This window comes from Nipponia nippon, unplaced genomic scaffold (genome assembly GCF_047370975.1).
Source record: "Nipponia nippon isolate SJK-2023a ecotype South Korea unplaced genomic scaffold, ASM4737097v1 scaffold_17, whole genome shotgun sequence".
NCBI lineage: Eukaryota > Metazoa > Chordata > Aves > Pelecaniformes > Threskiornithidae > Nipponia > Nipponia nippon.
The window spans coordinates 13,014,791-13,027,305 of record NW_028262333.1 but is presented as its reverse complement, the minus strand read 5'-3'; the positions used below and the strand labels follow the sequence as shown (position 1 = coordinate 13,027,305).

General features: G+C 37.1%; 1 long non-coding RNA gene across 1 annotated transcript in view; it reads left to right on the top strand.

Moving 5' to 3' along the window:
• Window positions 1–12,515, top strand: part of LOC148056182 (uncharacterized) — a 24,834-nt gene extending 12,319 nt beyond the window's left edge. Inside the window, exon 3 of the long non-coding RNA XR_015703863.1 lies at window positions 11,310–12,515. This is a non-coding gene — a long non-coding RNA (uncharacterized LOC148056182). The remainder of the gene's footprint in view (window positions 1–11,309) is intronic.

The following is a 12,515-nucleotide window of genomic DNA, read 5'->3' as shown; positions in this document are numbered from 1 at the left end:
TAGATATTATATGATAAGCCAATGAAATACATTATATAGTCCCTAGACAAGTCTAGAAAAACACCTTTATGCTACACAAAAACATTGTTAGTTATTTTAGTCGTATATTTTAAAAGAAAATATTGGAAGATCATTAAAAATCTAATGTATTATCCATGAAGGTTGAAAAAAATGCTGAATTTTTCTTAAGAGCGAATTCCCCCCCCCCCCCCAATAACATGGCATGATTTGCTATATCATGGCTGCAAAAAATCATGAGATGATCACTTTATCAGTGGTGAGTGGTTCCCAGTATTTTTTTTCTGCCAAGTACCCTTTTGGCATCCAGCCACACTTCGAGGTTTCTCTCCTTCCCTTCCTGCTCAACCTCAGGCACAAGTTTGGTTGTTCTAGGCTACACAGTCATTTTCTGAAAAGCTTTGTAAATTTGTAAGTTCACTGGACGCAATAGAAATGTATGAAAAATTATTTTAAAGTTACTAAATAATGGTATTATAAGAATGGCAGAGTTCTAGAGTTTAAATGTTTGCAAAGTACTGCACATATCAGTTAACAGAGTGTTTTGCTCCTCCAGGAAAAAAGAGAAATTAGGCAAAGGATATTAAGTTTCCTGCAACATATTTAAGTGTTAAGTTTCTTCTTCAATAGGAATACTATACTAATTTTTTCCATTTGAGATACTAAAGAACATTTAGGTGCTTGCATACAGTTCTGGTGACACTGCGCTTGTGCACCTGGGGGCAGAATGTGACACAAACTGGCTAAGTCTTCTCCACAAATAATTAAGGTCTTATAACTGAGCCACATCTGTAAGATGCAGTAAACAAACAGCTGAAAAAGATTGCAACAAGTAGTGTGAGAAGTGCAATTTCCTGGCTTTTTTGTTGCCTTTGATTTTCTCAGTTTTCTGATTGTTTTGTGAATGACACTGCATACTAATTAGTAAGATATCTAGAGAGCATAAACTGAAAGGGAAGTCAATAAATCTTCAGCTAGATTTTTTGTTTTGTTTTAAACAGAAACAATATCTTCTCTCTCTCCTTTCCTTTCTTTCCTCAGAACTTTTATCCTTGCAGAGCTGTAACGAATAGTTGGTTTGCCACGCTTAAGGATAACTCCCAGACCTTTTGATTCAATAAGATTTTTTTTGGGGGGGGGAAAGGGAAAAAAATAAGCTAGGTGCTTTACAGATGTGCAAAAGCACCTTAGTTACTGACAGAATCAAAGAGAAACCTAAGCTTTTAGGTAATGCAAGTGTGGAGCTCAGTTAGCCTCGCTGTTTCTGTGTTATCAGTTCCCCTGACATTACAAGTTAGGCTCATTTTTCTTAAGGCCTTTCCATGCTTCAGGAGTAAGATGGAAACTTGAGTAGGCAAGTTAGATGTTAACAGTGAGATTGGTTAGTGATCTATCACCAACAATCCTTTAGAAATATCTTCGCTACTCCATTTGAGGGAATTAATTACATGTAAGCATCTCACCTTTGGAAACAGAATTGAAAAGCTGTCCTGGTTTCAGCTGGGATAGAGTTAATTTTCATCTTGGTAGCCGGTATGGGGCTGTGTTTTGGGTCTAGGATGAGAACAATGTCGATGATACACTGATGCTTTGGTTCTTGCTAAGTAGTGCTAAGCTGTTGCTAAATAGGTGCTAAGTGGCGCTCACACTGGTCAAAGACTTCAGCTTCCCCTGCTCTGCCGGGTGCACAAGAAGCTGGGAGGGGGCACAGCCGGGGGGGGGGGGGTTCTGACCCAGACTGGCCCAAGGGCTATTCCATACCATGTGACGTCATGCTCAGTATATAAGCTGGGGGAAGAAGAAGGAAGGGGGGGACATTGGGCATGATGGCATTTGTCTTCCCAAGTAACCGTTATGCGTGATGGAGCCCTGCTTTCTTGGAGATGGCTGAACACCTGCCTGCCCATGGGAAGTAGTGAATGAATTCCTTGTTTTGCTTTGTTTCCGTGCACGGTTTTTGCTTTGCTTATTTAACTGTTCTAATTTATTTTACTTCAATTATTAAACTGTTCTTATCTCAACCCACGAGTTTTCTCCCTTTTACCCTTCTGATTCTCTCCCCCATCCCACTGGTGGGGAGTGAGCGAGTGGCTGCGTGGTGCTTACTTGCTGGCTGGGATTAAACCACGACAAAAACGTAGGACACTAGTGACTCAAGTGGTTTAAACTAATTTAAGCTGGGCTACTGGAGTGCTGCTGTTCTCCTTTTCCTCCAGCTGTGTGTACCCAGTTCCTTACAACAGCACTGTTCCCCATCTGACCTCTTGATAAGTCAGTAAAAGGTAAAAAACGTCAGGAAATTAGGACTGTAGCTCTCCAGCAGCCTAAGACAATATAACTGCTGGCTGCCTTGTTGCTGTCTCTTGCATCTGGCAAAACCCTTTCCCTTATTCCCTTGGTCATTGGGTTGCTGAGCCATTTCACTGCACTGAGTTGGCAGAAAACTAATACAACAAAAGTTAATAGTTTTTCTGCTGATCTAATGCACTGAAATACCTCATATTTTCCAAATTGTATGTTGGAAGAATTGCTGGTTATATAGATGTCCTGTTCAACCCCCAGTTTTCTGCCTGCCCTCAGTACTTCACAGAGACTCCACATGGCAGATTAGTAAAATGGATGACAGACTTGCTACTGGAATGCTTTATCTTAAACATCCTTGTTTCCATCTTTTGTCAATCAATCACAGGGGCTCCTGGCATCATACCAGCAGTAAATGCATAGGGGAAAAAAAGGTCAGAATTAGAAAGAAGAATCATTGCCTTGGTAAATCCCAAAAGCTTCTAGTAACTGATGGATTAGGGACTTTGTGATTAGGAGTTGCCATCTTTAGATAAAGAGAATAAAGAGAAAACATGATCTGAGTGTAGACTGAAGGCTTGTATGACCAAAAGCAAAACCTCCCCAGAAGCCTTCAAATGATTATTCTTTCAAAATTGTTCTATTTAGATCCTCAATTTATACTGTTCCTGACTTATACTTTTAACCTTGAATTCTGGCGGTATTGTCATATGGGCATATGTAACTTCCTTAAATCCAAGAAACAGAGCAACCAAGGAAGCATTACAAATTTTTCAGCTAGAAAAAAAAATAGGAGGGTCTAATAATGCTAAATACATTAGTGTTCTACAGGTGGCATTAACTAGAAGTGCATACCATGGCAAATTTCTGTTGACACTTCACCTCATGTAACTGTCTCACATGATCAAGACAGTTCCTTTTTATACAGAAGACCTCCTTCTTAGGGGTGAACTTTAAAACCACACAAAAATGAAAGTTACAGAATTTATCAAATGGTGAAAGAGCCATAATTTATAATAACTAGGGTGGCAATAAAGAAGCGTAATAATGGCTTCAGTGGAGTGGAGAACATTAATCTTTTTAGGTAAAACCTGTTTAAAATTCTGAGCTGTGTGAAAGGAAGAGACTTCTAATGGTATTGCCACTTTGTGCAAGTGAGGAGACAAAGACACCTCTGGTAGATGACTGTGTTCTGTTAACAGAGATTAGTAATTGGCATCCAGCTGTTAAGATACAGTGTCTTGCCATCTTTCCTTTTCCTCTTTGTTCTATTAATTCCAGAAGATTTTACACATTGCCCTGACCGCTTCTTGGAAATATGGTATTAGTAACTGTAGCAAAATTTTCTAGTCCTGTATTTGAATAATCTCTCTCTTCTAAAAACCAAAACAAAACCCCCAAGCTCTCATCTGAAAATGGCCCTATTGACTGAAGCGAGGAAGAAAAATGTGAGGCCCTAAAATAGTAATAAAGGCTGAAGTTAAATAGTTTTGTTGTTTTTTCCAATAAACATAAACCAAACATGTTTATTTTTAAGTATAATAAAAGCAGTAAAAAAACTTGTCATTCTCTGCCAATTACCATTTCAGGCTGTGATCTTGTCGGGTTTCATAAGCTCCAAACTCCAGTACTGCCAGGATATTGATCTCCCTTGAGTCAATGCTTCATAATGGTTTAGGGCATAAGGCCACCCAAGGCACTAACTTTCACATAATACTGAGGTCCTACTTTTGTCTTTAACCGTTTCAGGGTTGCCGTATGCAGTCTGTAAATAATGAAGGAAAAGGTCTCAGTAAAAAAGAAAAGGTCACAGTATTGTATTGGTATGTTACCGCTGCTGTCTTGGAACTCTTAAAAAAGGATGACATTTCAGGTGCATCTCCAGGTGTTCCAAGTATGTGTGCTACCTCCACCATTTCAGGTGCATCTCCACATGTTCCAAGGAAACCTTATTTTAATGTAGTTCTGAGTGTACAGTTCATTACTGTCGCTAAAACACTCAGATTTAGCTTGACTCAAATGTCAGAAAATATTATTCAGGTGTGGAAGACACCAAAGATCACAGCTAACTGGTATATTGAATCTTAATTAGCAAGGAGACCATATAAAACTCAGAAGCTTCTATGAACTCAGAAAACAACCCTGACATTCTCTGTTTGGCTCTGGGTATTTGTTGCTGATTTTTATCTCCAGTGATAATCTCCAAAGAGCTGTGATTCTGACTCGCTTAAAAATTGGTTTTACTTTCAAACTTTGCCTGTTAAGTCATTATTACCAAATAACTCTGGAGGGACTTGAACCTCATAAAAGGCACTTTATTTCCCATCATGAGAGTTAGAGATTAGGCAACAACATTACATAAACCAAAGCTTGTTTCTTCTCTGCAGCTCAGTTTACTTAGTGTTAAATATATTCTGTGCATTGAAACTGTATCCTGTTTTCTAACAATCAGCAGGTTTTGTGCAGGCCCCATTATGTTTAGAAAATATCACAATATTTTAAAAAGATATAATAAACAAACAGTTGTGAAATGGACTAATGCATTATGCTTTGCTTGAGATAAGACCACAGTCCACATCATAGTTAATGGACTCATCTGGCAACTGGGGGGAAAAAAACCCCAACCTTTTTCTTCTAGCTTTTCTTCTTTGATATTTGTTCTTGGCAGGATTATTTCTAGTTAGATTGTTCCTTTTCCTGATCTTAGAAGGGATACACACAGTGAGTGAACAAGCAGGCTTTGTAGCTTGTGCATCTGAACTGCAGTGCAGACTCTCTTGCTGAAACGGTAGCTAAGTTTAAATTTTTAAGAAGTCCATTGTCACGACTAATTACACAATTTTCCTTTGTTATATGAGGACATTACGGGAGCAATCTGTGAAAGACTCTGCATCAAACTTCAAATTATTTGGACTTTGTACATTCATAAACTTTACAATAACAATGTGACCTTAAAAAATACTTAAGGCACTCAGAACTCTGAGATGAGTTTAGCTTTTATTTGAGACAGCCATGTTAAATGTTATCACATACTTATGTTGTGATTTTATTGGCACCATATCACCTGTGTTATAAAAAAAATTATTGGGATACCAGAATCTGTTTCTTTCTTCCTGACACTTCCAGTGTTATGAAAACCAAAGCTGAAATATCAGAGAAGTTGGAAAATATGCTCATGTTCATATTTAAACACAAAGAAAGCAACTCTAAGCCCATTTTCTTATTTCTACATTGAATAAATAAAAACCATTACTGGTATTTTCTAGGCAGATATGTACCAAAATCAATGAACTAGTACACAGGTTTGCATGAAGTGCTGCAGGAAAATATGCCCCAGGGAACTTTTCTGAATATTTACATAAAGACCCTGTTGGTATGTATTCTGTTGAAATGTTATGTTGTGCTAGGACAAATGTGATTAACATTTGTTGGATGCTGAAAGTGATGCTAGGAGAGGATGAGATCAACTTATCATTATAAAGTTGATTAGTTAACATTTTGCTTGGCCATAGCATACAAAACTTGATTGTTTTGTGTTACTGAAGCTTATGTTTATCATATTGCAGGAATAGGGGTAGGAGATTTCAGTCAGTACTGGATTGACATTTTTATGCCAAATGGAGCTGATATAAACTTGTAATTTTCAGTCTGTAGGAAGCTCTGAATTCCGTGTTTTGTTTTCATCTCAGGATAGGAAGCAATGCACTTTCAAAAGCAAGTTCTTAATGCAGCTTTGTTTAAACTGACACATTGCTGGAAAAAAGTTGTCTGTGATAGCACAACATAGTTTTTCCAATGGCTGCTTTGCTATGTAAGACTTCATTTTGGTGTATTCTGGGCACCTTCAGGTATGTAACTACATGACCTTGATCCTTTGGGAAACAAAGTAATACCATGGTCACAAATTCACATTATGAATACTGTTAGTTTTACTTCTAAGTTTTAGTAACATCGTTGCAAATAGTCCTTTTACCTTGGATTATTTATCCCTTTCTACCTTTTGGCATAGAGACTCCATTTCATGGCCAGATGCCTTTATTTTCATTGCCATTTTTTCAACATTTGCAGGAAAAACATGTGGGAGTGTAAATTTTGGATCATGACCCCACTTTGGTAGGTCTGTGCTAAAACTGAAAGAAAGTAGATTTTGTGCCAGAACTCATAATCTGTTTGTGAAGTTGTGCTGTCACATCAGTTTGACAGAGAATGGTCATTCACACCTGTTATAGTTTAGCTGGATTATAGGTTATCAGTTTCTGTCTGGGCCCAGCTGTGTATTGGCAAATCCTGCTGAAAACTGCTGCCCCCTAGTACTTTTCTGATATATTGTCATGTGTAGTTCTTCAGTAACTAGGACATGTCTTGAAGCCCTTGTGGTTTGAATAACTGTGGCAGAGCAAGCAGAAATAAGTACTAATGATTTGCATTTCACTCAGCTCAGAGCAAACACAGACTGGATACTCCAAAGGCCTCTAGAGAGGTGTAATGTAACTGTTAATGACTTACAGAAAGCTTTGTAATTGTTCTCCAGTTAACTGATTCCAGGAGACTCTGAAAGAAGGTAAGAAATCACACTCTGTGTTTGCAGACCTCAGCCATTTCCATTGGCAGGGGAAGAGGCAAGCAGACAGCAAGAGAAGACAACTGTTTCTTGATCAGAAAATGAAACTGTGTGATAAATACTTTTTGTGGTTTTGTATCTCTGTGTCAATATTATAGCTCAGTAGTTTCACTTGGTGGTGTGTGGACTCTTAGTTTTCTGTGGACTATTCTAAGAATCGACAAAAACAACCTGTTGTAGCTATGCTGAAACTCCTTCTATTGGAGTCTACGCCTCCATTGTGAAGTGTTTCTATATATGGAAAAAAGCTGAAAACCATTATAACAAATTGATATTGGAGTCTTATTAGTGGGAAGGGAGGGCTGGGAAGAGGAGTGCCTGTATGAGATAACAATGAAGAAGAGAAAAGGACAAGTACATGGAAAAGAAAGCTAGGAACAAGCTTGACAAGGAGCTGGTAGTCCAAATCTGAGAAGAGCCCAGACGAAGAGTTCATGTATTTCAACAGCATGCATAGTAACTCTCTAACCTTGCTCTGTTGAAATGGTTTTGGTTAAAAAAAAAAAAAAAAAAGAAAAAAACCTTTAGTAGATACGGCAGGGAGAATGATATAAAGAGTCTTTTGAATTTTAGTCTGAAAGTTAATATCCTATATGTGATATTTTGTGCCATCAACCAGCTGTTTAAATGTCCTTCAGAAGAAATTGTGGCTCTTAACACCTCATGGAATTTCATACTGCTGTCCTTAGTGCCGGCTTTGAGCACTCCCTGGGTTTTTTTGCCCAGCTTAGTTTTCTGCCGCTGGCTGAACTGAATGAGCTCACAGAGGGGTTAGAAATACACCTGACCCAGCACCAGTACAATGTTTAATTTTCTTAGATTATTAGAGTAGCTGTAACACTTGAATTTTGCAAGAATTCCTGAACAAACTTTCAAAGACACTTTTGAACTATGTAAGTCAGAAGTGTAACTGAGGGTGATTATCAAAGGAGAATGTATGCCTTTATTGACGGCTGCCTGAGTTCTATGAAGAAGGTCTCGCTGCAGTCATTAGTCATGCTTTTCTTAATTGCAGACAGTTGCAAACAACAGTTTATTTGTATAGAATTCGTAAAGAATGGACCCTTAGACGTTTTCATCATCTAACAGTGAGTCTTTCATGAGGATCAAACACCAGTACTTAACTGATAGTCAACAGTATAGATTATTTCCTTTTGACTTTGGTAAATACCAAGATATTTTAATTTTCTTCAAGCAGTCTGTTCTTGCTGTCAGTCATAATACAGCTAGAATTACTACTATGCTTTCCAAACAGATATTTGCGGGAAAGCTGTCTGTCTTATTGATACTTGGTAGAACTGAAATAGATTTCTCTCTATATTTTTCTCTAACATGCTATTGATATGCATCATCAGTAACGCCTGTTCTATGGAAGTAATCAGGAAAATGTAATAGAGGTGATTCAGAGAAAGTTAATGCAACAGGGTTATGGACAGTGTAACACTGTTGTAAAAGAATGCAACTTCTTAGACTTAGAGAATTTAAACTTAAACTAATGACTGCATTGAATTCTTGTGATCAGATTCCAGCTAAAGCCAGTCCATGTCACTCTGCTGAAATTGATAGCATGTGCCTTGGGACAGATCTTCGGTTCAACTCAACCAGCCCAATTACACTGACTTCCCCAGAACCAGTGGTTGCATCAGCTGCAAAGTGGCCATTTGTGTGGCTCTATTAACTGTCTGTTGTCTCTGCGCTTCCTTTTCACGATGACAAGAAAATGGTACAGTGCTTTAAAATTAACCACATCAGACTGCAAGATTGCAATCTGATAAACCACAAGCGGTGAGTTAGCCAACACATTAGATACAATTATGTACGTAATATTTGGTTGGCTATTAGATAAAGAAATATAGCATGCACTTCACTTATTTTTTGAGGCTTATATAGTTTGAATAACAGTTTTGATAGAAGAAAATTGCTTATAAACCAAAGGTAGTTATGGGCCAAAAATACATGGTAAAAGACACTACCTTGCTTCGATTATGGGTTTCTACTTGAGAGGTTAAAAAAGATTGTTGATGTTGTAGTCTTTAACTTCTATTTATCTGGATCAGACTTCATGTGCTTACATAGATTAAAATGATTTTATATGATTTTTTTTTAAAGAAAATAATTCCTTTCTTCAATGCTTCCTATATAATTGGATAATGTGACTTATTTTAATGGTGGAAAATAGAAACAAGACAAAAGAAGCTAAATGTGCTGGTTTCTATGAAATTTTTGTTGCTAAGGCAATGATTCAAATTAATTTATAATACATTTTTATCAGTAAACATTATTTAAAAATTTTTAACAGCTCATTCTGTGGCACTATACAGTAAATACTGTAATTCCTCTGGCAGTCACTGTTAATTCAACTGTACATTAATTCAACTGTACATTAATTCAACTGTACTCAATAGGTTTTGATGAGAGCGTAGTATTATATGCATGGTGATTTTCCCAATGGTGAATGGTGATGACCATAGAGATAGACAATTATCTATGTTGTGAACTTAAAGATTTGATGCTCATCACTGTTTATCATACTTGTGTGTTAGGACTGAAGAGGCATAGTATCTTGTCCTGGTTTCAGCTGGGATAGAGTTAATTTTCTTCCCAGTAGCTGGTATAGTGCTGTGTTTTGGATTTAGCATGAGAATAATGTTGATAACACACTGATGTTTTAGGTGTTGCTAAGCAGCGTTTACACTAAGTCAAGGACTTTTCAGCTCCCCATGCTCTGCCAGCAAGGAGGTGCACAAGAAACTGGGAGGGGGCACAGCCAGGACAGCTGACCCAAACTGGCCAAAGCGCTATTCCATACCATATGATGTCATGCTCAGTATATAAACTGGGGGAGTTGGCTGAGGGGCAGCAATCGCTGCTCGGGGACTGGCTGGGCATCAGTTAACAGGTGGTGAGCGGTTGCATCACTTGTTTTTCCTGGGTTTTATTTCTCTCTCTCTTTTTGTTGTTTTCCTTTTCATCATCATTATTATTATTATTATTATTATTATTATTATTATTATTATTATTATTATTATATTTCATTTCAGTCATTAAACTGTTCTTATCTCAACCCATGAGTTTTCTTACTTTTGCCCTTCTGATTCTCTCCCCCATCCCACTGGGGCGGGGACGGTGAGCGAGTGGCTGTGTGGCGCTTGGTTGCTAGCTGGGGTTAAACCACATATTTACCACCTCTTTATGCTAGACTTCAAAACTTGAAAATAAGATCAGTGAGAAATTTTTCAATGACCATTTTAATAGTAGGATGGGTTTTCAATCAAATTTATTTGTGACTATTGATTATCTTCTGGTTCTCATTGATAAATACTAGGGGAATGGAAATAGTATTTGTTCAACTGGTGTGCAGGAACTGTGATTTGGCACATCCAAGTGGCTCTTAGGTAGTAGATGCTTATAAATAATTACACAAGAGTTACATTAACTTAATTTTACTTTATTTAAGGAACAGTGTAAAATGTAAATACTTTGTCAACTGGCTTCCAAGGAAGAGGAAATGTAGGGTATGTAATAATATGTTACATTTAGAAATCCATAGAAATATGGCTTTTCATTACAGGCTTTGTTTTCCTACTATTGTATATATTTTTTATCTTCTAATTTCTGCTTTTTATTCTGTCTATATTTATAGAAGAGGTCATTCACTTGTAGTCTGACTGCCAATTTTTCCCATCCAGAATAGATTATTGACCATTTTCTAGCACCTTTAGTATTACAAAACCTTTTTTTTTTTTTTTTTTTTTTTTTTTTTGAGTTTGCTGTTGGTGAAGAAGCTCTTCAAAAATAATTTCAGTAGGGTTGACTAAAGCCCGTAAGTCACATGCTATTTTAGCTTTTTATCTTTTTGAATTCAGGAGGTTAAAGCGACATAGTAATGAAAAGTCAGAAGGGGGAGAAGTGGATCAATATATTGCTAAATTCTTACGGAAATTCTCATGCTTAGACTGTTCTGGGTGGTTTTATTTCTGCTTAACATTTGCTGAGTAAAAGTCATTGCCCTAGAGATGCAAGATTTATTGACACACAGAGATGAAAATGATTAGCTAAAAGGTTTCTGCATGAAGAGAATCAAAATCAGCTGAAACACTACAGGGTGGCTCATATACAGGAGGCTGAGCTATTTCAAATAAGTTATTAATGTTCAAAGCTAAAAGCTGAGCTTGTTAGTATTATACCAATTGTTTATTCTTTGCTTCCTTTGCAGAGACCCTAAAATTCTGAAGAAAAAGCTTTCATTTATATGTATAGGTTTATGTATTCTAGACACACACACGCTTGGCTTGTTAGAGTTCATAAAGGCATTATTATATTTTCATAGATTTATTTTCTAATTAAGTACATGTTTGTTTATTTGCAGATCCCAGCTTTTCAAGAATTGACTTTATGGACTGTTCCTGCAGTTATGACATAAGTAAAGCTCTATGACAATATATTCTGATTCATTAGGAATCATGCTCACTCATTTTCCATTTGATTTCATATGCCACAAACTAGGCATATTGGTATACAGTATTTAGCTTTTCAAACATCTGAAAGATGTTAGCATGAGTTGGCTTATGGTGCATGTGAGCCTGCCAGAAGTACAAGGCAGAACTTCTGCTTTTTGGCCTGTTGAAGAGCAGCTTGTGTCTTCAGACTTGGCTTTCTCTTGACTTTATACAGGCAGAGTATAGCAAAGCCTGGAAAGTTTAATTGTCAGACAGATCAAATTGAAATGCAGTGTGGTTCAGCGCTCTCAGAAGTCAAATATAGGGAAAAATTCATTCTCTAAGTGGGTGGCATTCAAAAGAATTTACTAGTCTTACTAATGCCGCTTACAATTCCATTGTCACTACACTTCTAGTGATAAACTCTAGTTGGCCACATCTTTGCTTCCTTCATCCAGTTGCTGAATGGACAGTCATCCTTACACATGGTCCTGAAGGAAATTTGTGGTACTCTATAAGAAGACACTGTGTTCCCAGCCTAGCATGCCAGCACAAATGCTGCAAGGGTACCTCCTCTTCTTGCAGAGGCTGGGATAAGCACAGAAGATGTTTGAAGCTGTGTTAGTGTCCTGGTGGTGGTTAGATCAGAACTGGGTTTCAGGAAGGAGCTGTCTTGCTGCTCAGCTTGTCTTGATCAAAGGATAGGGCTTTATACATCTTACTAGTTCTCCTTATTAAATCTGGAATGTTCTAAGCAAAAACTACTAAATAAAAAAGATTAAATACAACTCACAATTCAGAGAAAATGACATGAGAGATTACTGAACACCAGACAAACGTGGAATTATTGAATAATTATATATATTGTTGCAGAAAATGTTGTATGAAATTTAATTCTAGGTTTCGTGCAGGTTTCAAAGCTCTGAGCAGGTTTTATTTTCAAATAGAAATGATTAAATATAACTTCTACATGATTAATGTAATGGGCTGATCTTTCTTTGAGTAGATCATAAATACCATCCACATTGGTGTGCTATATATGGAGAGTTTTATTGCTGCAGCACTTTATGAAATTATTCTTTGGAAAATTATAGATAGTCAATGAATAATTCAAAGAAAAGAATAAACCAAAATCT